We start from the raw sequence: 26,074 nt of genomic DNA on the forward strand, positions 1-26,074 counted from the left end.
TATTTCACCAGCATTTGGCTGGTAAACGGTGCTAATTTAGAACCCTGGATACAGTATATATGGGGCACCGCCGAGCCTTCATCGGCTTCCAAGCCCGCTCCGGTGCTCCAGAGCCGAGCCGCAGCGATGCCGACCCTCGGTAATACAGCCTCCGGTAAAAGTGAAAATGTTTGTTTTTTATTATTCCCGATTTTAAATAATAGTTGCCATCTATTTCTCTCCACAGCGTTGTTTACTCCTCCGCCAGGCTGCGTAAGACGCGTTCATATCTTATTTATTTGGCTGGAGCGCTTCACATCTCCTCCCCATTTCCGCTGCTTCACACACTTTATTTGCTTACATACAAATAAAACCTTAAAATACATCCATGAATAAAACCAACCGCATTCTAACAACATATTTCCGTTTTAAGCTGGTTAGGATAGGAACTGTTTTTTAAAAGCCAGGCCTTGTTTGTGGTAGTGGACATATTACCATCCATCCATCTTCTTCGTCCGCTTATCCGGTGTCGGGTCGCGGGGGGAGCAGCTCCAGCAGGGGACCCCAAACTTCCCTTTCCCGAGCAACATTAACCAGCTCCGACTGGGGGATCCCGAGGCGTTCCCCGGCCAGGTTGGAGATATAATCCCTCCACCTAGTCCTGGGTCTTCCCCGAGGCCTCCTCCCAGCTGGACGTGCCTGGAACACCTCCCTAGGGAGGCACCCAGGGGGCATCCTTACCAGATGCCCGAACCACCTCAACTGGCTCCTTTCGACGCAAAGGAGCAGCGGCTCTACTCCGAGCTCCTCACGGATGACTGAGCTTCTCACCCTATCTCTAAGGGAGACGCCAGCCACCCTCCTGAGGAAACCCATTTCGGCCGCTTGTACCCTGGATCTCATTCTTTCGGTCATGACCCAGCCTTCATGACCATAGGTGAGGGTAGGAACGAAAACTGACCGGTAGATCGAGAGCTTTGCCTTCTGGCTCAGCTCTCTTTTCGTCTAACGGTGCGATAGATTGAATGCAATACCGCACCCGCTGCGCCCGATTCTCCGACCAATCTCCCGCTCCATTGTCCCCTCACTCGCGAACACAACCCCAAGGTACTTGAACTCCTTCACTTGGGGTAAGGACTCATTCCCTACCTGGAGAAGGCATTCCATCGGTTTCCTGCTGAGAACCATGGCCTCAGATTTAGAGGTGCTGATCCTCATCCCAACCACTTCACACTCGGTTGCGAACCGATCCAGTGAGTGCTGAAGGTCGCAGGCCGATGATGCCATCAGGACCACATCATCTGCAAAGAGCAGCGATGAGATCCCCAGCCCACCAAACTGCAACCCCTCCCCACTCCGACTACGCCTCGATATCCTGTCCATAAATATTACAAACAGGATTGGTGACAAAGCGCAGCCCTGGCGGAGGCCAACCCTCACCTGAAACGAGTCCGACTTACTACCGAGAACCCGGACACAGCTCTCACTTTGGTCATACAGAGATTGGATGGCTCTGAGTAGAGACCCCCTCACCCCATACTCCCGCAGCACCGCCCACAGTATCTCCCGGGAGACCCGGTCATACGCCTTCTCCAAATCTACAAAACACATGTAGACCGGTTGGGCATACTCCCAGGCTCCCTCCAGGATCCTTGCGAGTGAAGAGCTGGTCCGTTGTTCCACGACCAGGACGGAATCCGCATTGTTCCTCCTCAACCCGAGGTTCGACTATCGGCCGAACCCTCCTTTCCAGCACCTTGGAGTAGACTTTACCAGGGAGGCTGAGAAGTGTGATACCCCTATAATTGGCACACACCCTCTGGTCCCCCTTTTTTAAAGGGGAACCACCACCCCAGTCTGCCACTCCTTTGGCACCGTCCCCAGACTTCCACGCAATGTTGAAAAGGCGTGTCAACCAGGACAGCCCCTCCACACCCAGAGCCTTGAGCATTTCTGGACGGATCTCATCAATCCCGGGGCTTTGCCACTGTGTAGTTGTTTGACTACATCAGTGACTTCCGCCTGGGAAATCGACGACAATCCCCCATTATCCTCCAGCTCTGCCTCTAACATAGAGGGCGTATTAGTCGGATTCAGGAGTTCCTCAAAGTGCTCCTTCCACCGCCCTATTACCTCCTCAGTTGAGGTCAACAGTGTCCCATCCTTACTGTACACAGCTTGGATGGTTCCCCGCTTCCCCCTCCTGAGGTGGCGAACAGTTTTCCAGAAGCACTTTGGTGCTGACCGAAAGTCCTTCTCCATGTCTTCTCCAAACTTCTCCCACACCCGCTGCTTTGCCTCTTTCACGGCAGAGGCTGCAGCCCTTCGGGCCCTTCGGTACCCTGCAACTGCCTCTGGAGTCCTTCTTCAGTCGGACGGCTTCCCTGACCACCGGTGTCCACCACGGTGTTCGTGGGTTACCGCCCCTTGAGGCACCTAAGACCCTAAGACCACAGCTCCTCGCCGCAGCTTCAGCAATGGAAACTTTGAACATTGTCCACTCAGGTTCAATGCCCCCAGCCTCCACAGGGATGCACGAAAAGCTCCGCCGGAGGTGTGAGTTGAAAGTCTGTTGGACAGGGGCCTCCTCCAGACGTTCCCAATTTACCCGCACTACACGTTTGGGCTTACCAGGTCTGTCCAGAGTCTTCCCCCACCCTCTGACCCAACTCACCACCAGATGGTGATCAGTTGACAGCTCTGCCCCTCTCTTCACCCGAGTGTCCAAAACATACGGCCTCAGATCAGATGAAACGATTATAAAATCGATCATTGACCTTCGGCCTAGGGTGCTCTGGTACCAGGTACACTTATGAGCATCCCTATGTTCGAACATGGTGTTTGTTATAGACAATCCATGACTAGCACAGAAGTCCAACAACAAACAACCATATTACCATTTAAAATGCAAATAAGATTAAGAGAATAACTCATTATGCAAGTACTTTTACTTGTAATACTTAACGTACATTTGAAATCGGGGACTTTTTACTTTTATTTAAGTAGGGTTGTCATCGTGGTAGGCTACTTTGACTTTTACTAAAGCAAATATGTCTGGTTATTTGTACTTTACTTAAGTACTGAGATTCAGTATTTCCTCCAGCACTGCAATGTACAAGTCATCTGTGACTCTGACAACCGTCTCCTGAATGCAGTCTCCCGCTTCCCAGGAGGTGCACAGGAAGTGTCATGTCCTTATATGGGAATTTGCGGGTTGTTTTCTTATGCTAATTAGGAACAACTGGCACGTGCTTTCATTTCATCATTATGAAGACGTGGGATTCATCAATCTAAGAACAATTCTGTTGTTTATGAACACGTCATGAATCCAACGTAGACTAATCTTAGGAACTTTTTTAAGAACGTATTTAAGAGAAAACTCAGGAAGATATTGGTGAATGAGGCCCATTATTTATAAAAAGGAAACACGGACGCTGCAATGAAACGGACCACCTGAATGCGTAAGCAGCCTAAAAATCTACATTTACTGACCACTGCTCTGAACTGAAACTGTCATTATTATACCATTCAAGGATTAGGCTAATCATTTCCACAAATTAACAGTTGGAGCTAGGGCTGCACAATATATCGTAAATGTTCCGTTAACTTGAAATGGGTAAACCTCGTGGTGCACTCAAAGTTATTTTAAAATACCCTTTTCTCATCTGTTTTTGTCGTTTAACAGCAATTTACTGGTGAAATAAGTTATTGCTAGGTTATTAATACATTTTTAATAAATCAGTTTTTGCACTGTATTAATATTCATTAATAATGAGATTAGATTTCTGTAACTCTTTTGTCTGGAGAAACCGCTTTCCTTCGCTCACCTTCTTCATCCTCTTGCTCCCTCGCGCCTCTGAGTCTCCCCAGGCCTCACTGACAACTTTCCTCTTGCCCTGCTTCTTCTTCTCCTCCTTCGCCTTGTGTTTCTGCATGTACTCGGTGGTAAGGTCGGGGCAGTCCAGGTTGTCTTGCGGCTCCCATGTGTTACTGGAAAGGTGAGTGCACACAGAAGAAAATCTCCTCAGGCTTTGTTTTTAGGTAATACATTCTCACTCTAATTGCTAATTCATATTATTCCTTTTTTCTATTGCCATTTCTTAAGGTTATTTGATGGTCTGCAGCTTAGAGTCAAAATAATAAATACAATGTACAGTATATATATATATATATATATATATAGGACCAAGAACAAGTATTAATATTAGACTCATACTTACTCTGAGAACCCCTCCCATTTCAGCAGAAACTCTACTCTTGCCTTCACCACTCTGCGGTCCAAAACTTTCTCCACCACATACTCCTCCTCCTTCACTGCTGCTGCAGGAGGTGCTGCAGGTTGCTCCTCCTCCTCCTCCTTCACTGCTGCTGCAGGAGGTGCTGCAGGCTGCTCCTCCTCCTCCTCCTCTTCCTCTTTCACTGCTGCAGCAGCTGCAGGAGGTGCTGCAGGCTGCTCCTCCTCCTCTGCCTTCTTGCCCTTATTTCCTGCTCCGGTTGCCAGCTTGACGTCAGCTGAGAGCGCCTTTGGTAGACCCAAGGGGGAAACATGCAGAGATAATGATACAAAGGTTAAAAGAACTATTGGGAGGTGGGAGTGAATTATATCGTGCTTTTCCATGACGTGGTACCTGCTCGACTCGCCTCGAATCTACTCGCCTTTTTTTTGTTTTCCATTACAAAAAAAGTACCTCGTACCTGTTAACAGGTACTTTTTTTAGTACCACCTCAATCGAGGTTCCAAGCGAGCTGAGCTGATACCAAAAGGTGACGTGAAAGCGACAGAGGGGGGTGTCCTGAACAAACTCGCTATTTTTAAATAGTTCAGCCAGCTGTGTTTTTTTTTTGCTGCCTCCAGCTTCATTTGAAACTAAATGTGTCTTCTGGCTGTGGCAACAACAACACACCTTCGATGTTCTGTGTGTGTGTCACGTTAGGTCACTGCAGTTTACTGCGGCACCACTTGTTTTACCGTTCTGCGGAGGCTCCAGACAGAGCTTTCGCCGTAGCTTACGTACACACACACACACACACGGCCGGCTGAATGAGAGAAGTATAAACATCAGGCCACTTACATATGCTACGGCGAAGGCTTTGCGTGGAGTATTTCCTGCATTAAAGGTCCCATGACATGGTGCTCTTTGGATGCTTTTATATAGACCTTACTGGTCCCCTAATACTGTATCTGAAGTCTCTTTCCCATAATTCAGCCTTGGTGCAGAACTACAGCCACTAGAGCCAGTCCCACAATGAGCTTTCCTTAGGATGTGCCATTTCTGTGTCTGTAGCTATTGAGGAAGAGAGTGGGAGGGGCAAGGTGGAGGGTGGGGGTGTGGCCTTGACCAACTGCCACTTTTCTCGTTTGAAAGCCATGATGTCTCTCTCTCATGGGTTGGCCAAATTCTCTGGGCGGGCAAAGCAGAGAAAGGGGAGGTAACCTTGCTTGTTATGACCTCATAACAAGCAGATTCCAAAACGGCTCATCTGAGCTTTCCTTTTCTCAAAGGCAGAGCAGGATACCCAGGGCTCGGTTTACACCTATTGCCATTTCTAGCCACTGGGGGACCATAGACAGGCTGGAGGAACTCACATTAATGTTAAAAAACCTCATAAAGTGAAATTTTCATGCCATGGGACCTTTAAAACTGAAATAACTACTAAAATGTAAGCCACAAAAGTCTGGAGCTATAAGCTACATGCACAGTAGCCTCAATCAACGACCAGAAAATTGTCAGATGTTCGTCTCCTTGCAATACTCAGTTCGTTTCGGGAAACAACAACAAACTTTGAGTTAGCGAGCTATACGCTGAAAATGACAAGGAAAACGTTTTGAACATGCAACAAGGCAGGCCTGGGGGCTGTTTCACAAAAGTAGAATTTATAAATCCAGGATAACTGATAAAGCCAGGTTTGACCTAGTCTAACCTGTGCAGCCTGGCTTGGTGCGTTTCACGAAGGCCGAGCCTGAAATCATTCGTATAGATGCGCGTTCATGCCTTTCCTTACCAGACCGCAAGGTCGACAACAGATTTACGGATGCTAACATGGAAAATATGCATTGTTCATACTTTATACAGAGTGAGCAGCAGCTTCTTATGGAAGTAGTTACTAATATACTACTACATTTGAACAAATTAACAGTTGTACTCTTTGCCTTAAAGGAACACGCCGACTTATTGGGAATTTAGCTTATTCACCGTAACCCATAGACAATGGGTCATGGACCCACCTACCAAAAATTACACATGTGGACCACTAGGTGGCGCTATAATGTTTTTTTGTCTTTAACTCGCACATTACACATCGCACATTAGAAATCCTTACATCCATGTCCACCCCCTCTAGGGGTGTCTGGGGGAATGCTCCCCCGGAAGAAAATTTTAAATATTCCATATTTTAAAGCATCAATCTGATGCATTTTGAGATGCATTTTTTGCCAACCATATTTACGTAATATTTCAATATGCACTCATTAAAGTTAATTTGGCTGGCAAAACAGTTAAAGTCCTTCTGACATTACACAATCATAGTCATAATTTTTAAAAACTAAAAAGTTTTGGATAAATTTTTACTTCTTCCAACCATATGTTAAATTAAGAGTCAATGTGGATTTACATATTGCATAAAATCTAAATCCTACAATGAATCATTGTGAAAATTAAACTTTACTACTTTGGCCAGGTCCTCATCAAAAAAGAGAATTAGTACATTCATGATTTTGTCCATGTTGATATTAGCTGCTTTATTTACATTTATTAAAAACATTTCAGATTTATTTATTTGATTAGGACCATGCACATTAATCAACATTTCTGTAAATGCGCCAGTGTTAGCCAGTCGGCTAATTTTCAACTGTAGTCCTAGTTGCATGCATGTCTTTATGGTGGGAAGAAACCGGAGCACCCGGAGGAAACCCACGCAATTGCATCGTTTATCTTTTCATATAGCTAGACGTCTAAACTGTGGGACGAGGCCGTTATGTTTAAATACCTGCCATGCTGATTCCAGACAGACAGCTTTGTCAAGGCAGTTTGGGCTTCAGATAGCTACAGTGAACGTGCACACACGGATTGTTTGTATCACGGTTGGTCAGTAAAGGCGCAGTCGCAGTCTTAACGGTAGCAGTCATTGCCGGTAACACACTTGTATGACAGAGTGCACGGACCGAAGCTTTGCGATTAGCATCTAATGAAGAGCAAGCACTTTCTTACCGCTGCTCCATCCAGTATCTTCCTTCAACATGCGCTGCAGAAGCACCCGGCTCCCTCAGTTTGAGGAACCAAGTGCTAAACAGCTTCCCATCTCCACCAGTTTCCTCTTGTCCTCTATTCATACCCAGCGCCATTTGTTTTTTAACTACTTTCTCAACTAAAGCTGTATCTACATGCTCCAAGTTTGATAAACGTTGCATCCATTTTTTTAGCCACGTTACCACGGAGACCACACCGCACTCTCACGTTTCGGCAAAGACCCGCCCTACTTTGCATCTGATTGGCTAGAACTTGTTTCATTGGTAGGTGGAAGTTTGATGATTGGTTAAACCCATCGCATCAAAAAACAAATCCCATGTGGACTTTTTAATTTATTTATTTTTCTAAAATATTCACATCGCATGCAAGTTTGTTTGTGTTTTTTCCCCCTCACGGCCGCACGCCGGAGATCCGGCACGGTGCCGGAATACTTTAAGCCCCGCATGATATAGGCCACGTCCATTTCCTCTCAAGTTTTTTTTGCAATATCGCGCAATACCAACTTTTTTGAACTCGTCCTAGGCCGTGCAGCCGATCTGCACGAAACCTGGATTTTCCTAGCAAGCTACCAAACACCAACTTTATCATTTCTCTGCCAAATTAAATGTTATCAGTATCTGTACTAAATTTGGCGAAGATCGCCAATAGTGGGCGCTATAATCAACGTATAAGTGTTTTGCCATGTTAATCAATGTTAATGGAATATTTGCAATGGGAATGTATCACAGACCTTGCAGCCCACACTTCTCAATATTTACTGATGTTTACCTCCTACCGTTACGTTTTTGTTTTTGCGTGCTCCGCTGGTGTTCTACAATAAACAAACTTCTTAACCCACCTGACAAAGTTTCTACAGCCTTCACAGTGGACAAATGTAACTCTTTTCTGCCACTTTTTTAATCCAAAATCAATAGCATTCATACGCGCCGATACCGTGGAATTAAACATTGCAGTTGGTGCTGAGTGGAGCCTCTGTCATAGTGTGATTGGTTATGTTGGTGTCATCGATTCTTAATTTCCCACGAAGCTGATCGCGGTTACGTGTCCGTTAAACTTCTCATCTCCAATCCTGTCTGTATTTGTGAGAAGTGGCGCTGTCCTGAGTTGAAAGCCTACTTTACGGCTAAATTATGGAGTTAATAGGCGCGTGTGTTCGTGTCAGCCGAAAAGGGCTTTTGCCTGTGAGCACCTACGGATGGAAACTAAATCTGCGCCTTTGACACCATTTACAACAACCTGACCACCTCCCCTGCTCTTTCAACCATATTGAGAGGATAGCATCTTGCAGTTGATGGAGATTTGTGGGATGCACATCACGAAGCTCCCGTTCCACTACATCCCAAAGATGTTCTATTGGGTTGAAATCTGGTGACTGTGGGGGCCATTTTAGTACAGTGAACTCATTGTCATGTTCAAGAAACCAATTTGAAATGATTCAAGCTTTGTGACATGGTGCATTATCCTGCTGTAAGTAGCCACCAGAGGATGGGTACATGGTGGTCATAAAGGGATGGACATGGTCAGAAACAAGGCTCAGGTAGGCTGTGGCATTTAAACGATGCCCAATTGGTACTAAAGGGCCTAAAGTGTGCCAAGAAAACATCCCCCACACCATTACACCCCCACCAGCAGCCTGCCCAGTGGTAACAAGGCATGACGGATCCATATTCTCATTCTGTTTACGCCAAATTCGGACTCTACCATCTGAATGTCTCAACAGAAATTGAGACTCATCAGACCAGGCAACATTTTTACAGTCTTCGACTGTCCAATTTTGGTGAGCTCGTGCAAAATGTAGCCTCATTTTCCTATTTTTAGTGGAGATGAGTGGTACCCGGCAGGGTCTTCTGCTGGTGTAGCCCATCCGCCTCAAGGTTGTGCATGTTGTGGCTTCACAAATGCTTTGCTGCATACCTCGGTTGTAACGAGTTATTTGAGTCAAAGTTGATCTTCTATCAGCTGGAATCAGTCGGCCCATTCTCCACTGACCTCTAGCATCAACGAGGCATTTTCACCCCCCAGGTCTGCAGCATACTGGATGTTTTTACTTTTTCAGACCATTCTTTGTAAACCCTAGACATTCAGTTTGGAGTTCAGGAGATTGTCTAGACCTGGACGACACCCCTAAATGCATTGAAGCAGCTGCAATGTGATTGGTTGATTCGATAATCGCATTAACAAGAAATCTTTCAGGTGTTCCTAATAATCTTTAAGGTGAGTGTATAGTGTAGACTACTGTACCTTCATGTAACAGGGAGAGGACACCTCAATGGTTTTTGACCTTATTTTTAGCTGGAGGGGAAATAACTGATGAATATCCTCTGTTACATTCATGTTTACAGTGTGCATTATATTTATCACGTAATTCTCTTTATAGTTTCTAGATTTTAAAGTCCAATGTCTTCAGTGTCTTTCTGTTCTATGTCCATATATACGAGGGAGCAAAGCATATGATATGTAGAGAAGGAAACTCAGCCTCTGTAAATATAAAAAAAACGTGAGAAAAAGCGTGGCAGATAGCAATAGCGGACAGACTGAATGATATATCTAAAAATATACATTTATGAACTACTGCTCTTAACTGAAACCATTCAATGAGTCCCTTGTCATTTGCAAAAACGAACAATTGTACACTTTGCAAGCGAGCAGTGGAAGTTAATATGACTTAGGAAATTTATATTTTAGCCCATGAGAGAGAGAGAGAGAAACAGAGTGAAAGAGATATTTATGCATCATATTCTAGTGTTATGGAAAATGGATCTTTATGGTAAATTTCCTAAGTAACATTATCTTCTGCTCACTTTTAAGGTAAAGAGTACAACTGTTAATTTGTGCAAGTGATTAGTAGCCTAATCCTTGAATGGTATAATTATGAGGGTTTCAGTTCAGAGCAGTGGTCAGTAAATGTAGATTTTTAGGCTGCTTACACATTCAGTTGGTCCGTGATCATTTGCCTTGCTTTCTCTCGCTGTTTTATCACAGCGGCTGTGTTTCTTCTTTACAAATAATGTGTTTAACATTATCATACTTCCACAAGAAGCTGCTACTCACTCTGTATAAAGTATGAACAATGTGTATTCTCAATTTTAGCATCAGTTATCGACCTCGCGGTCTGGTAAGGAAAGCCGTGAACGCTCATCTTTTTATTACTTATTTATTTTAGGACAATGCACATTTAATGAACATGTACAGCAGTACACGTAAAAGTGCCAGATTGTAGCCCAAAGGCTAATTTCCATCTGTAGTCCCATTTGGCAGATATAAATTACAATAACAGGACATAAGATAAACACTATTAACATTTGCTATATAAAACAGGATAAAACAGGATGAAAGAAAAACAAAAGAAATTATTAGTAAATGTTAAAACAGAGACACAACATACATATGCTTCACTAAGCTAATACTGTACAGCATACAAGTAGGGGTGACACATACTTGGTTAGTTCCAAGGCAAAATATATACAGTAATAACATTTGTTATATGAAGCAAGGAAAAACTAAATGAGAGAAAAGCAAACAAGACAATTTATTAGTAAGTGTTAAGACGCAATTCATTAGCACACTCTACTGAGCTAATACGGTACAGCATGCAGTCAGAGGTGATTGGACGTTTGGTTAGCTCTGAGCTACACCTTTACCTGGCTCTTAAAAAGGTGGCCAGAGTGGGACATTCCCTTATAGTTGGGGGTAGCGTGTTCCACAATGCACTACCTTTAATAGATTGCATTATGGCTAAAAGAAGTTTTTCTAAAAGGAACCTCACAGTCCCTGTTTACAACAGCTCTAGTAATCCGAGTCTGTCTGTATTTAATAAATTCTTGCAATGGGGGTGGTGCCAAGCCATGTAGTACTTTATAAATTAAGCATATTGAGAAAAATTACAAAAATCATCAAAAGTCAGTAAGTTGTATTTCTCTAAGATTTTGCAATGATAAGAAAAAGGTTTTTTATCTAGAGTTTTGAGTGCCGTTTTTTACAAAAGTTCAACTGGTTTTAGGATAGTAGAACCCGACATAGACCAGCAGGTGATGCAGTTGTTTAGATGTGAAAATATCATTGAGTGCAACAACATCAGAGCAGCTGTATCTGACAGAGATCCTCTAATTTGCTTAAAATTACAAAGACTGAATTTAATTCTGTTGGAAATCATTTTAACATAATTTTTGAAAGAAAGTTTGGAATATAATCACGCCCAAGTAATTAAACTCATTAACAACTTCCAACTCCTCTGTAGCCAAAAACACCCCGGATTGAGAAGGCGTAATGGTAGAAGGTTGCTTCGACAATTATAAACAAACAGCTTTTTTTTTTGCATTTAAAATAAGACATGATCTATTGAGCCACGTTTGTATATGTGTAAGTGCTGCCTCCTCAGGATTTACCTGAACAATATTCAGGTAAATCATTTATATATAATGAAAATAAAATGGGCCCCAGTATGGACCCGTGAGGGACCCCCACTGGACAACCCATGTAGACACAACTAACCCCGTCCACCAATGTGCACTGCTCTCTGTGAGACAGTTACGAAAGAAACCACTTAACAGCTTGAACCGAAAGGTCAAAACGGGACAATTTAGATAGCAGCACACTGTGATTGACGGTGTTGAAAGCTCTTTTTAAATCTAAAAACACTGCACCAACACATCCATTTTTGTCTAACTTACATTTGATCTTTTCCATAAATAAAGCCAACGCAGTCTCGGTTGAATGGTGTGGCCAAAACCCAAACTGCATGGGATGTAAAGATGTTTGGCTGTTTCTAAGAAATTCAATGAGTTGTTTAACAACCCATTTTTCGATTATAGGTAAAATACTAATTGGTCTATAGTTATTTATGTCAGATTTATCCCCAGCTTTAAATACTGGGGTTACTGAGGCCAATTTCCACACCTTAGGGACAATTGAGTTTTTTATAGATAAATACCAGGTGCATGATTGGAGGCGCTAAAGCCTCCTTATTTGATTTTATAAAGCTAGTATCGAGCCCATAAATATCCTTGGCTTTAGAAATGTTCAAAGCCGTAATGATATCAATAACTTCTAGTTAAGTTACTTTGACACACCCCTGAGTGTCAAAGTATATGGGAGCTGTACTACTTTTAATTTGGGTATGACGTTTAGACCAAAAAGCATGAATTTCAAGTGTTTCTTCAGCCACTTCTTTCTACAACAGTCGAGAACCCTTTTGCAATTATGTAAGAAAATAATGTAATCTGAAAACTGCTGCCCTGGTTAAAAAAAAAAGCATTACAACTGATCTCAGCAGGTATTGTGTCTGGAATGGAGTGGAAATTTCTAAGTGACCCCAAACTTTTGACCGGTAGTGTAATAGATTTTCTGAGTAACTGATCCCTGTGCTTCATTAGCTTTAAACAGGCAGAGTTAAGCCAGGGGAGAGAGTTGGACTTCTTTCTCCCATGGAGCTCCCTCCTGGAGAAAGAGAGGATAACGTCTTTAACTTTTGAGAGAAATAAGTCACTGCTAGCATCAGCATCCCCTGCAATCCGTGAGGCCAGTCCAGTCAATATCTTTCAAAGCTCTACCGACATATTCTAGTTGATTCTTGGGATTTGTCATATTAATCGTACGGTTTGTTGAAGTATGACATATTTTCTAGACATTTAATCTTTCTAGAGAAACAAATTGCATTATGGTCTGAGAGACCCGTTAACAAGTTATGGGTGTTTGTGATTCTTTCCGGTTTATTGGTGAAAACTAAATCAATTTGAGAGTGAGATCGATGTGTAATTCTGGTAGGTTGTTCTATTAACTGAGTGAGGTTAAAATAATCTGTTAAATGCTTGAGGTTTTGTCTGTTTTTTTTATTATCCCAATAAACGTTAAAATCCCCAAAAAGAAGGATTTCTTTTTTATGATTACAAAACGTAAGGAGGCTTTGAGGTGGTCATAAAAATCCAGACTGGCAGTAGGTTTGCGATAAATGCAGATAACTGTCAGCAACATCTACCCCGAGAGGGATGTTTACACCAATCCATTCTAATGTGATGTTACTGGGCCATTTAATCTGAATGCATTTCAAGTTATTCTTAACATACATGAGAACCGCCCCACCCCTACCCTGACCCATATCTTTCCTAAAAGTTCTGTACTCTGGTAGTGACACAGCAGCCTCAGGTGAGGAGCTGGTAAGCCACGTTTCAGATAAACCCATAAAATCGATATTAGAATTACATAACAAATGTTCAATCTGTTCACGTTTTGGCACCAAGCTGCAAACATTTAAAACGACCCCCAAACAACCCCCCCTTTTTATATACTGGATCCCAAATAGTCCAAGCCTGATTAAGTGTCCTAAATAATTTAAATCGTTTGTGTTTTCTGAATACTGGGTTACGAGTCTTACATGTGGTAGTGTGAGAGAACGGTTCTTTTGTACCGGGCGTTATGGTGGTGACCTCCTGCTGCAGCGCTGGATCCCGGCCCAGACCCGCCGGATGACCCGCAAACCAACCAGTCCCAGCCGTGCACAGTGTCCCCCCGTCACCTTGGACCGAGGGTAGCGGCGCGGGGGCGAAATCAGCATCAGGCAACAGCAGACGACCCTCGGCCCCCCGCTGCCGCATCTCCGGCCCACGGCTCAGTACCGGCGCGCCGGGCAGCGCCTCCGTCTCGCCGGGCAGCGCCTCCGTCTCGCCGGGCAGCGCCTCCGTCTCGCCGATGGCAGCTAGGCACAGCCCGGCTGTTACAATGTTAGCAACAGGTGGTGGATAGAGGTGTTCCATAGGCTCCTGCTGTTGCAAAGCTGGTTCTCGGCTCTGTACAGCTGCGTGGGCCGCCCAAATCCAGTTAGAGGTGAACAGGTTCCGCGTCTCTACACCTGTAGTTGTTGCAGACGAGCAGCCACTGGAAACCCGGCTCTGTGACGTGAGCCCTCGGCCCAGCGGCTCTTTAGGATGAATCGCTGTAACTCGCCATAGCGGCTGGGAAGGGTAAGTTGCCAAAGGCATCACACACGCTGCTGGAAGCAACGTGATAGGAAATAACGGCTGATGGATGGTCGCAGCTACAGGCCACGTTGGCCCCAGCCACGGCTGCATTAGCCAGTAAGAGTGTGCCAGCTGGGTCTGTTGCAGGGCTATGTTGGCCTGGTAGTTAATGTTTGTAGGACGAGGGCCAGGGTTAATCTCCACATCGCCTGCCAGGAATAGCATAAATACCAGAAGTAAAAGTCTCACAGCTTTACTGGCTGGGTTGATGTTTCCATGCAGCGTGGATGGCACTTTGGCTCGCCCAGACACTGACTCCCGCAGGACGGAGCACAAACATTATATTCGATGGATACGCGCTGCCGAGTAGTTAATAAAAGCAGACATAAGATAAAAACAGCATTAAGTATCCAACAAAAAGTGGAGATTCTTTTATGACGGCTTTAACCGAGTTAGACGGCACACACGGGGCACCGGCTAAACCACGCGTGTGCTCGGCTGCCATATTCATTCTTCGACTGAGCTGAAGAATTCAATCACACTGTAATCCTGTCCGATTTAAAAATTGCCTTGATCAGTAACGACAACGGACAGTCTGCTGTGTGTGCAGGTGTAGCACTCATAGATTCATAATAGGAAACATTCTCCTTATCAATATAAATGACATCTGTTGACGGAGATAGAGTTAAATGTTTTTCAGACTATGTCAGGTCAGAATAACCCCTATGAGCCAAAATAATGTATGTAGGCTAATGCAGCAGGTGTGTAGGTCGTGAGCTCACCAGGCTCCTGATAGCAGCATGACTACAAAGTGCGTGCGTCTATCCGAAATACTTCAGCCTGACTCGACCTAGTCTCTCCTCCTCAGCCTGACTCGACCTAGTCTCTCCTCCTCAGCCTGGCTCGACCTAGTCTCTCCTCCTCAGCCTGATTCCACCTAGTCTCTCCTCCTCAGCCTGACTCCACCTAGTCTCTCCTCCTCAGCCTGACTCCACCTAGTCTCTCCTCTTCAGCCTGACTCCACCTAGTCTCTCCTCCTCAGCCTGACTCCACCTAGTCTCTCCTCCTCAGCCTGACTCGATCCTCCCAAATTCTAGTCTTAGTTCACTGAACCAGTAACTATATAGTGTAGACTACTGTACCTTCATGTTACAACAGGGAGAGGACACCTCAATGGTTTTTGACTTTATATTTAGCTGGGGGGGGTGGAAATAACTGATGAATATACTCTGTTCCATTAGTGTTTACAGTGTGCATGGAATTTATCACTTAATTATCTTCATAGTTTCTAGATTTTAGAGTCCAATACCTTCAGTGTCTTTCTGTTCTGTGTCCATATACAGTGGGGGAAATAAGTATTTGACCCCTTGCTGATTTTGCAGGTTTGCCCACTTACAAAGAATGCAAAAATCTACAATTTTAATCATATGTACAGTCTAACAGTGAAAGACAGAATCCCAAAGAAAATTCCAGAAAATCACATCATATGAATTTATTAAAATTGATAACCATCTGATGAGGAAAAACAAGTATTTGACCCCCTGGACAAACAGCATGTTAATATTTTGCCATTATTGGCCAGCACAGATGTCAAACGGTTTTTATAGTTGGTGACAAGGTTTGTGCACATTTCGGCAGGGATGTTGGCCCACTCCTCCCTGCAGACAGCCTCCAAATCATTCAGGTTCCGAGGTTGTCGCCTGGCAACTCGAATTTTAAGCTCCCTCCAAAGATTTTCAATCGGATTCAGATCTGGAGACTGGCTAGGCCACTCCAGAACCTTGATCCACTCTTTTGTTGCTTTGGCGGTGTGCTTAGGGTCGTTGTCGTGCTGAAACACCCATCCTCGACCCATCTTCAGCTCTCTCACTGAGGGAAGGAGATGTCGGTCCAGAATTCCACGATACATGGCCCCGTCCATCCTCCCCTCAATACGATGGAGTTGTCCCGTCCCCTTGGCTGAAAAGCACCCCCAAAGCATGATGTTGCCACCACCATGCTTGACGGTGGGGATGGTGTTCTTTGGGTTGTACTCGGTGTTCTTTGCCCTCCAAACACGACGAGTTTCTATTAAAAGTTCTATTTTGGTCTCATCTGACCACATCACCTTCTTCCAGGCCTCTTCTGAGTCGTCCAGGTGGTGAATGGCGAACTTCATGCGGGCCTGTACATGTTTCTTCTTGAGCAGGGGGACCTTGCGTGCGCTGCAGGATTTCAATCCATGACGGCGCGTGTGTTTACCAACCGTTTTTTTGTAACTGTGGTCCCAGCTGCCTTCAGTTGATTCATCAGTTCCCCCCTTGTGGTTTTGGGATGATTCCTCACCGTTCGCATGATCAGGGACACCCCACGAGGCAAGATCTTGTGTGGAGGCCCAGACCGAGGGAGGTTGGCGGTGGTGTGGTGCTTCTTCCATTTCCTGATAACTGCACCGACAGTTGATCTTTTCTCTCCAAGTTGCTTTCCGATTCTCTTGTAGCCCATCCCAGCCTTGTGCAGATCAACAATCTTGTCCCTGATGTCCGTGAGAAAGCTCTTTGGTCTTGCCCATGGTGGTGATGTTGGATGCTGGTTGTTTGGGTGTTGACAGGTGTCTTTTATACAGGTAACGAGGTGAGGCAGGTGTATTTGATGTAGATAATTGGTTCGGATTGGGGCTGTGTCTTAAAGAAAGACTAACTGGCTTGTAGGAGCCAGAATACTTGCTGTTTGTCCAGGGGGTCAAATACTTGTTTTTCCTCATCAGATGGTTATCAATTTTAATAAATTCATATGATGTGATTTTCTGGAATTTTCTTTGGGATTCTGTCTCTCACTGTTAGAATGTACATATGATTACAATTGTAGATTTTTGCATTCTTTGTAAGTGGGCAAACCTGCAAAATCAGCAAGGGGTCAAATACTTATTTCCCCCACTGTGTATATATATATATATATATATATTTTTTTTTTTTTTTTGCAGGTAAATGTTGAAGGCTGATTAGAACCTGGTTACATACTGTAAAAATTTGGCGCCCAACATGGGGCTGTGGGTGATTTGACTTCACAAGAGAAGTGATACATACAGTGTGTGGTTCAAGAGAAATTATACATAAGGTATATTTTAACAAAAACATAGTAGTATTTACAACATTTTTTCGAAATTATTCAAAGTTAAGTAAAGTTATGGAGATTTGTGCAGAATATGGTTTTGATCCTGAGCGGTCTGTAGTACTAAGAAATGTTAGAAGCTCAGTGACCCTTAGGGAGGTGCGTAAAGCTTTTGCAGAGGAGGACAAAGTGTCCCAAATAGCATGGATAGGAGATGAGTTATCTGGGGGAATACTATGTGAATTTGAAGAAGCTATCACTCCATTATTGCTAGATGAAGAACACCTTAATGCAGAAGGGAATGGCTACTGGAAGGTTGTTCAGATAGATGGTCTCTACAAACACACTGAGAAACAAAAGGCCCCAAAGTCCTCGGACAACATTTTAGATGAGTTATTGGATCACATACAGAATGTAGCTCAGCAAAATATGTTGAAAGTTGATGACCTTAACCAGCTTGTTATGCAACGCCTTTCACCTCAAACAACAGCAGAAAGGCCAAAACTAGCAACCTCCACTCCTTATTCGCACCTCTCTCAGCCAAATCCTGAGGTGCCCTTTCCTTCTCTCAGTGCTGGGGCTTCTAGCCTGAAGGGCAACATGGATTCATTTCCCAAATACCTTGGCTCTGTGGACTCAAAGGCCAATTCCAGGAATGACGACAGTGCAGCAAAGTCACAGTTAACCTTCACTGTTCCTGATGGGGCACAGAAAGTAATAGTGGAACATGTTGTTAAACATGATCTGAGCCATACAGATTATCTTCCCTCAAAATACGAAATCCGGACTTTCTCTGGCAAGCATCCCAAGAGTGGTGAGGTAGATTTCAGCACTTGGATGCTTCATGCAAAGCAACTCCTGAGAGACACATCTCTAACTGATAGTCAGAAGCGGAGACAAATTCTCAACAGTTTACTGCCCCCTGCTTTAAATGTAGCACTCAGCGCTGGTGACAATGCCCCACCCAGGCTCTATTTGCATGAGTTGGAGAAATCATATGGAAATGTGACTGGAGGAGAAGAGCTATACATCCAGTTTGTTGAAACCCATCAACAGGATAATGAAACAGCTTCGGACTACTTGCGCCGCCTCCATACTTTCATGCAGAAAGTGATTGAAAAGAAAGGCATGGCTGGCAGACACTCTGACACTCAACTGTTAAAGCAGTTCATCCGTGGATGTTGGGATGAAGCTTTGATCTCCCAGTTACGCCTGAAAGAGATCTTGTCTGACCCTGCAATGGAAATCATTGGGTGTTCGGACTTGTTGTTCAAAGTGAGGTCCTTTGAACATGAGAGGAAGGTAAAGGAGAGCAGGAAAATCCGGTGTTTAGGGCCAACACAAGTCAAAGCTCGCAGCCACATCCAGCACAGTGTTGAACCACCAGACATGACCACTGATGAAAATGCCAACTTAAAGGAGAGAGAGGAAACAGCTAGAAGATGAGATGGTACAAGCTAGGATTAAGCAAAGTCCTCCTGTTAAGAAAATGGTGTATGGAAAGCCTCAGCCTGCAGTTCAGGAAAGAACAAAAGAAAAGAGTTTCCAGAATAAAACTGAGCTGAGACTTAAGACACAAGCAAAAGAGGATAAGCTGAAAGGTTTTTGTTACAACTGTGGCGAAGATTCACATTATCTAGCCAACTGTAACAACCCTTCCAATGCTGAGTTGGTGCAACAAAAGCTACTACAAAGACACAAGCAGAGGTATCCAGCACAGTTGGACAACACTACCCCAACTGAACCTTTAAACAGGAAGTAGCTACTGTTGTGGAACGAACAGTAGCTCAACATGGAGAAAGTTCCACTTTAATTACAGAACAAAGCAAAGAGACAGTGCAGGCAAAGACTCAAGTAGTAAGTGAGACCACAATACCTCCAGGCCTAGTGGGGGAAGCCTATGAAGCCACAGCATGGCTAGATGATGTCCAGTGCCAATGTCTCCTTGATACAGGTTCACAAGTAACATGTATATCCCAGTCGTTTTACCAGCAGTGTCTTTCTCATCGTAAGGTTCATTTGATAAGCGACCTACTGGAAATTGAAGGTGCAGCAGGGCAGCTTGTCCCGTACCTGGGGTATATTACTGTGGATGTGAAGTTTCTCAAAGAAGAATGCGGCACAAATACAACCATCAGAACGTTAGCCCTGGTCTGTCCTGATCAGACATATAGTACCAAAACACCTCTTCTTGTGGGTACTAATGTTCTCATGCAGCTAATGGATGATTGCAAAATAGTGGGTGGGTACAAATATGTTGAGAAACTCAAAATCCATGCTAATTTTATCTCTGCATATGTGGCTTGTGAAGAAAAGACCAAAACTGACACAAGAGATGCAAAGTCCATGCCTGTACGCCTCATTGGAAGGAAACCAGTGACAATCCCCAAAGGTGACACGTGTGAAGTAACTGGTAGATTTCATGCTAAAACATCAGGAAATGAAGTCACTGCCCTGATAGAAGAACCCCAAATACAGTCTCTCCCAAGGGGACTCCTGCTCCGTAGTCACCTCATACAGGTTTGCCCAGGGTCATGTGCAAAAGTCAAGGTACTCATCCACAATATGGCTGATCATGCCATCACTTTGCAGCCACAAAGAGTCATTGCAGAGTGTTCTTTGGTTGATTGGGTTAAACCTGTCAAAGTTAATGAGAATTATGCTCATGACAAGGCCGAAATGTTCACCACCAGCCAGAATGGGAGTCATGATGAAAAGCCTGTTGATTTAAACTTTGAAGACTCTCCTGTATCCGAACAGTTTAGGGAGCATATCACAAAAAGAATCAACAGAGAAGCAGCAAATGCTTTTGCCAAACATGATCTGGACATAGGACATATGATAGGTGTTGACCATACTATTGAGCTAATGGAGCATACCCCCTTTAAAGAACGCACTCGCCGTGTTTCACCGGCAGATTTTGAAGACTTGAAACAACATTTGAAGGACCTCCTAGCTGCTGGAATCATAGAGGAATCTAATTCCCCATATGCATCGCCAGTGGTCTTAGTGAGAAAACGCAATGGAGAATTGAGGATGGTAGTTGACTATCGTAAGCTCAACAATCTCACTAAAAAGGATGCGTATCCTCTCCCGCGGATTGAGGAGACCTTTACCTTGTTATCTGGATCTAAGTGGTTCACTGTCCTAGATCTAAAAAGTGGCTACTATCAGCTTGATGTGAGAGAGGAGGACCGTCCTAAAACGGCCTTTACGACCCCTTTTGGTACATGGCAGTTTAAAAGACTACCACAAGGGCTGACAAACTCCCCTGCTACATTTCAGAGGACGATGGAGAAGGTGATGGCTGGCATTAATTTGGAGGAAGTCATTGCATTTTTGGATGATCTGATCATTTTTTCAGACACTCTAGAGCAGCATGAGGAACATCTGATGAAAGTCTTGAACCGAATCTCAGAGTTTGGGTTGAAATTGTCACCGTCCAAATGCAAGTTCTTCCAAATGTCTGTGAAATATCTTGGCCATGTGATCTCTGCTGATGGTATACAGCCAGACCCAGACAAGATAGCCGCAGTTCGAGATTGGCCAGTCCCAACCACAGTGAGAGAGCTTAGATCCTTTTTGGGATTTTCTGGATATTACGGGAGGTTTGTGGAGGGATATTCAACAATCGTGAGACCACTAAATGAACTGTTACAGGGACAATTTGCCACCAGAAGAAGGGATAAGTCACATTCATCTAAAACACAGTCCCTGGTTAACAAGTGGAGCCAAACGTGCCAAGCAGCTTTTGACACAGTGGTGCAGAAACTGACAAGTGCTCCTGTCTTAGGGTTTGCTGACTGGAAGATTCCATACATCCTTCACACAGATGCCAGTGTCAATGGTATTTGTATCAGATCCAGGATGGGAAAACACGGGTCATTGCATACGCTAGCCGTGGACTCTCACGAAGTGAAAAGAACTATCCGGTGCACAAATTGGAGTTCCTGGCACTTAAGTGGGCTATATGTGAGAAGTTCCACGATTATCTGTATGGTGTATCATTCCAAGTCCTAACTGACAACAACCTATTGACCTATGTTTTGACCACAGCCAAGCTGGATGCTGCTGGACATAGATGGCTTGCTGCACTTTCGTTGTACAATTAAAATACAGGACTGGGAAAACAAATATTGACGCAGATGGCTTGTCAAGAATACCACATGAGTGCCTTCTGGAGGATGAGGAGTCAGAGGATTTGGACAGGAGGGTGAGTCAGTTGATGGACAGGGCATTACACTCACCGGAGGATTTCAGAATGCTGAGCCAAGATGTGAAGAACGTAGTGTGCCGACGGCATCAGGTGGCCAGTAAAGCTACTCAATCAACAGATGACACTGGAGATGATAAATCGTCAGACGACGAGGATGAAGGGTACATACCATCGGTAGAAACTCTTCTTTGCGATGAGAGTGCAGTGCCTGACAGTTTTGAGGAGCCTGATCCATGGCCGGGGAGTTCTACCTTACCAGGCTTAACAGCAGCCGACTGGCAGAGATTTCAGAGTGAGGACACCACTATTAAACGTGTCATAGATCTGATGGCGTCTGGCACAACATTATCAGGCATGGAAAAGCGCCATGAGAGTCGTGATGTGTGCCTCCTCTGGAAAGAGAGACCTCGACTGATTTTTATTGACAAAGTATTGTATCGTCAAGTATCTAACCAAGTGGGGCAATGCCATAACCAGCTTGTGATTCCTGAAAGTCACAGAGAAAGGGCTTTGGAGGGAGTACATGACCAGACCGGGCACATGGGATATGAAAGAACGCTGGAGCTGGCTCGTGCTAGGTTTTATTGGCCAAAAATGGCAGCAGCTGTTGAACAGAAATGTAAAACATGTGAACGGTGTCTAAAAAGAAAAGCAAGAGCTCAGAAAGCAGCAAAACTGGTCAATATCAAAGTGTATTCCCCATTAGAGCTGGTCTGTATAGATTTTCTGTCCCTGGAGCCAGACTCAGGAGACATTAGAAATGTCTTAGTGATCACTGATCATTTTACTAAATATGCTATGGCATTTCCAACAAAAGACCAAACTGCTAAAACAGTGGCGACAATCCTGTGGGAGAATCTGATATGCAACTTTGGTTTCCCAAAGAGAGTCCACAGCGATCAAGGTGCAAATTTTGAGTCTGAGATTGTGGCTGAGCTATGTAAGCTAGCTGGAGTGAAATCTAGAACCACACCTTATCATCCGAGGGGAAACCCAGTGGAAAGATTTAATCGCACTCTCTTGGATCTCTTAGGCACACTTGAGGACAATAAAAAGGAACATTGGCGAAAATATGTGCGTCCTGTAGTGCATGCCTACAATTGTACGCGGAATGATGCTACCGGGGAGTCACCTTTCTTTCTGATGTTTGGTCGTCAGCCGCGCCTACCCATAGATCTTTGCTTTGGGATTTGTCCAGCTGGATATGACCCAAAGACCCATTCTCATTATGTGAGTGACTTGAAGAAAAGACTCAAGTACGCCTATAAACTAGCCACTGAGTCGGCTGAAAAGCGGCAGCGGCTTAATAAGAGAAGATGGGATAGCAGGGTAACTGCTGCTGCCATTGATGTGGGGGACCGAGTTTTAGTGCGGAATGTGAACATCAGGAAGAAACACAAGATAGCAGATTGATGGGAGTCTACAGTATATGTGGTCACAAAGCAGCCTAATACAGACATCCCAGTGTATGTTGTTTCACCAGAGGATGGGGATGGAAGAGAACGTGTGTTGCACAGAGACCTGTTGCTCCCTTGTGGGTTTTTGCCAGTCAGGCCTATTGTTCATGAGGAACAGGTATCCACAGAAGTTGATAAACCTTACACACGCTCCAGAGTTAGAGAGGGACAAACAAAGAGTAAAGAGGATAGTTGTTGCCAGGAAGTGTTCCTTAATCCTGAGGCCTCAGAGTTCCAGATGCCAGGAAACGAGACCAGAGAAGACAGTCTTTTGGTTGATGAAGAGGATCTCAGTATTCTGAGTGAAGGAGGGATCAGTTTTCAAGTTGAAGGTGAAACCTGTGATGAAGAGCAAATCCCAGCCTGTCCACTTACCTGTTCTGAAGAGACTTGTACAGATGCCACATTCAGATCCACTTGTGCTCCAGAGTCCTGTAAAAGTCCTGCCTCAATATCTACCTGCGATAGTAAAACCTGTGATACGGTTGAGGAAACTTCACCAATACAAGGCGCTGCGGAAGCCCCCGTTATGCCCCAAAGGCCCAGACGTGAACGACGTCCACCAGTGAAACTTCAGGATTATACAGGTTGGACAGCCAGATGTAATCAGCAGACAGTAGAAAATAAACCAAAGTTGGATCTTTTAAGCCTTATGGCAATGATGCAAACTCAAACTGTTATGTTAATGAATCTGATGAATGCAGCTATGTAAATATCTGACGAGGACGTCAGAGTTTAGTAGGGGAGGATGTAACCCACCCCAAATTGGCTGGTTGTTTAAAATTTTATCAGGGATGATATGATTATCTGAGCAATATTTGTCACCATAATAGGACATTATGTACATTCATTCAAGCTAATTTGAACTGAAGCTAAAATATTTCTTCAGACATAATACATGAAAAACACAAAGTATGAGTTTCCTATTTTCATTTAATCAGTCACAAATAGCTCAGGTTATGCCACTTTGTTTTAACGCAGTCATCTTAATTGTCAACACTTTTCAGCAGTGGCAAACACTTTGCGGTAATGCCCCCCTAGATGGCAGCTGCGCAACGCTGGTGTCGTTCTTTTCTTTAACCTGTTGCAGAGGGAGAAACGTGAACATTAGCTCTGAAAGAAAAAAAAAGAAGGAAGCATCCTGAAAAGTGATTTATTTTTTTTATGGTGGTGTCTGAAAACTTTTCTGTTGACATAGTGTGGGACTGTGTGGTGGATGGTGAGAGACAGCGCGGGTGCGACGGAGGAGCCGTGTACTTCCATTCTGCTAGCCGTAGCAGGAGAGAGCGTGGTGGACAGCGGGCTGGACTCTGAACTTCAGGCCTGAGTTTGGATTTTCATTTCTACTATCTCACCAGTAAAGTCATTCTCTCCCGTGGATTTGGAGGATCGTGTCGGATACATTTTTTTTATACTGAGCTCAAACAGGTACTGGGTTGTGCACAACTAAATTCAAGAGACTATTGCTGCAGCAATACTTAAAAATTGTGGTTTCTGGCCAGAATATATTTTGTTAACAAATGTATTTTGGGGTGGGAAATGGGAGTGTAATATGCATTATTGATAATTTTCAATAATATTTTTTTTAAAGAGTCACTGCGTGTTGGTGTTTTCATTCTCTGTGTGAAGTCAATAATCATCAACAGCCAAAGACAAATTATTGTTAAGTGTCATTGCATTTGATATCTATCTTGTGTTTATCCCTCGAACCAGGACATTACTAAAAAGTATTGAAGTAGTGATCCCAGACCTTGAGTATATATATATATATATATATATATATATATTTTTTTTTTTTTGCAGGTAAATGTTGAAGGCTGATTAGAACCTGGTTACACTATCTAATGAAGTTATATCTGCGGTGAGTTACATTGACGTTACCACTGGAGACTAATGGGTCAAGTCACCCACTGAAGATTCTAGGCTAGTGTTTGGGTGTGCCGCTCTAATTTACCCGTGTAGAACGTTGCATCGCACATTAGTTCCTATGGAGTTATATTCCTATCTTTATTCAAGAGCACATTCTTTCAATTTGAGAGCATTTCTCACTGATATTACGTTCAGATTTTGTAATAATTTCCCTCAAAACCTTGCTCTCACACTCAAATGGTCATGCTCGCGCTTGGATTTGCTCTGCTTGTGCTCAAACTTTGTGCTCGGACTCAGATATGTTGTTCTGTGGACAGATTTCCTGCTCTCAGCTTTGAACCTTCTCCTCGCACTCAGCCTGATTCTGCGCGCTTGCAAATCTGCTGCTCTCGGATCTCTCCTGCGCGCTTGGATTTTTCTGTGTTACAACAGTATCAAACTTCCACAACCAATAGAATGCCAGGTGTAGTGTTGACCAATGAAATGATCCCTGCCCCGTTGAGGGTGCGTTCGTTTTATGTGAGAACATCCGTTGCGGCCCGGCTCCTCTGTAACCATGGGTCTGTAACCCAAGTTTATTTAACCCCGCCGTCCATCGCTTTCAGAGGTGTCAATTCCAGGTCCAGAAAGTAAAAGTCCTGCCATGTGTTTATTCCACCAATGAACTCAGCCAGCTGATTTCACTCAGCCAGCTGATTTCACTACTAATTAGTGAAATCAGCTGGCTGAGTTCATTGGTGGAATAAACACATGGCAGGACTTTTACTTTCTGGACCTGGAATTGACACCTCTGATCGCTTTATTATTAGTATATGTCAATAATGTGCACAGAATGGTCGACGGTCTTTCACCTGCACCCATCAGGAAACGGGAGAAAGCTTTGAAGTGGGACATATCAAGTTACGTAGCTACACAACAATGAGGGTGAGTAACATAAATTAAGCACATAGCATAAGGCGCTAGCCTAGCTTGATGTCTGTAAACAAATAGCTTTTCTTTAAATCAGTAGTTTAGCTAGCTAGATTGAACGACATATGACGGACAGTATGTGTGTATTTACAACTGGTATTTAATGACCCCACTTTGTAACTTGTCCTCGTTTGGTTAACCATGTTCCTGGGGATTTGGCTAATTTCAGACATGCTAACATACAGCCTAGCTTGATGTCCGTAAACAAATAGATTTTCTTCATAGTTTAGCTAGATTGAACAACATATGACCGACAGTATGTGTATTTTTCCTCGTTTGGTTAACCTTGTTCCT

The 26,074-nt window shown here is 44.0% G+C and overlaps 1 pseudogene; it reads right to left on the minus strand.

Moving 5' to 3' along the window:
* The window catches only part of LOC114552962 (zinc finger protein 420-like), a 32,286-nt pseudogene extending 27,933 nt beyond the window's left edge, over nucleotides 1-4,353 (minus strand).
* Nucleotides 4,354-26,074: the final 21,721 nt, after the last annotated feature.

Source organism: Perca flavescens, chromosome 3, assembly GCF_004354835.1.
Source record: "Perca flavescens isolate YP-PL-M2 chromosome 3, PFLA_1.0, whole genome shotgun sequence".
NCBI classification, from domain to species: domain Eukaryota; kingdom Metazoa; phylum Chordata; class Actinopteri; order Perciformes; family Percidae; genus Perca; species Perca flavescens.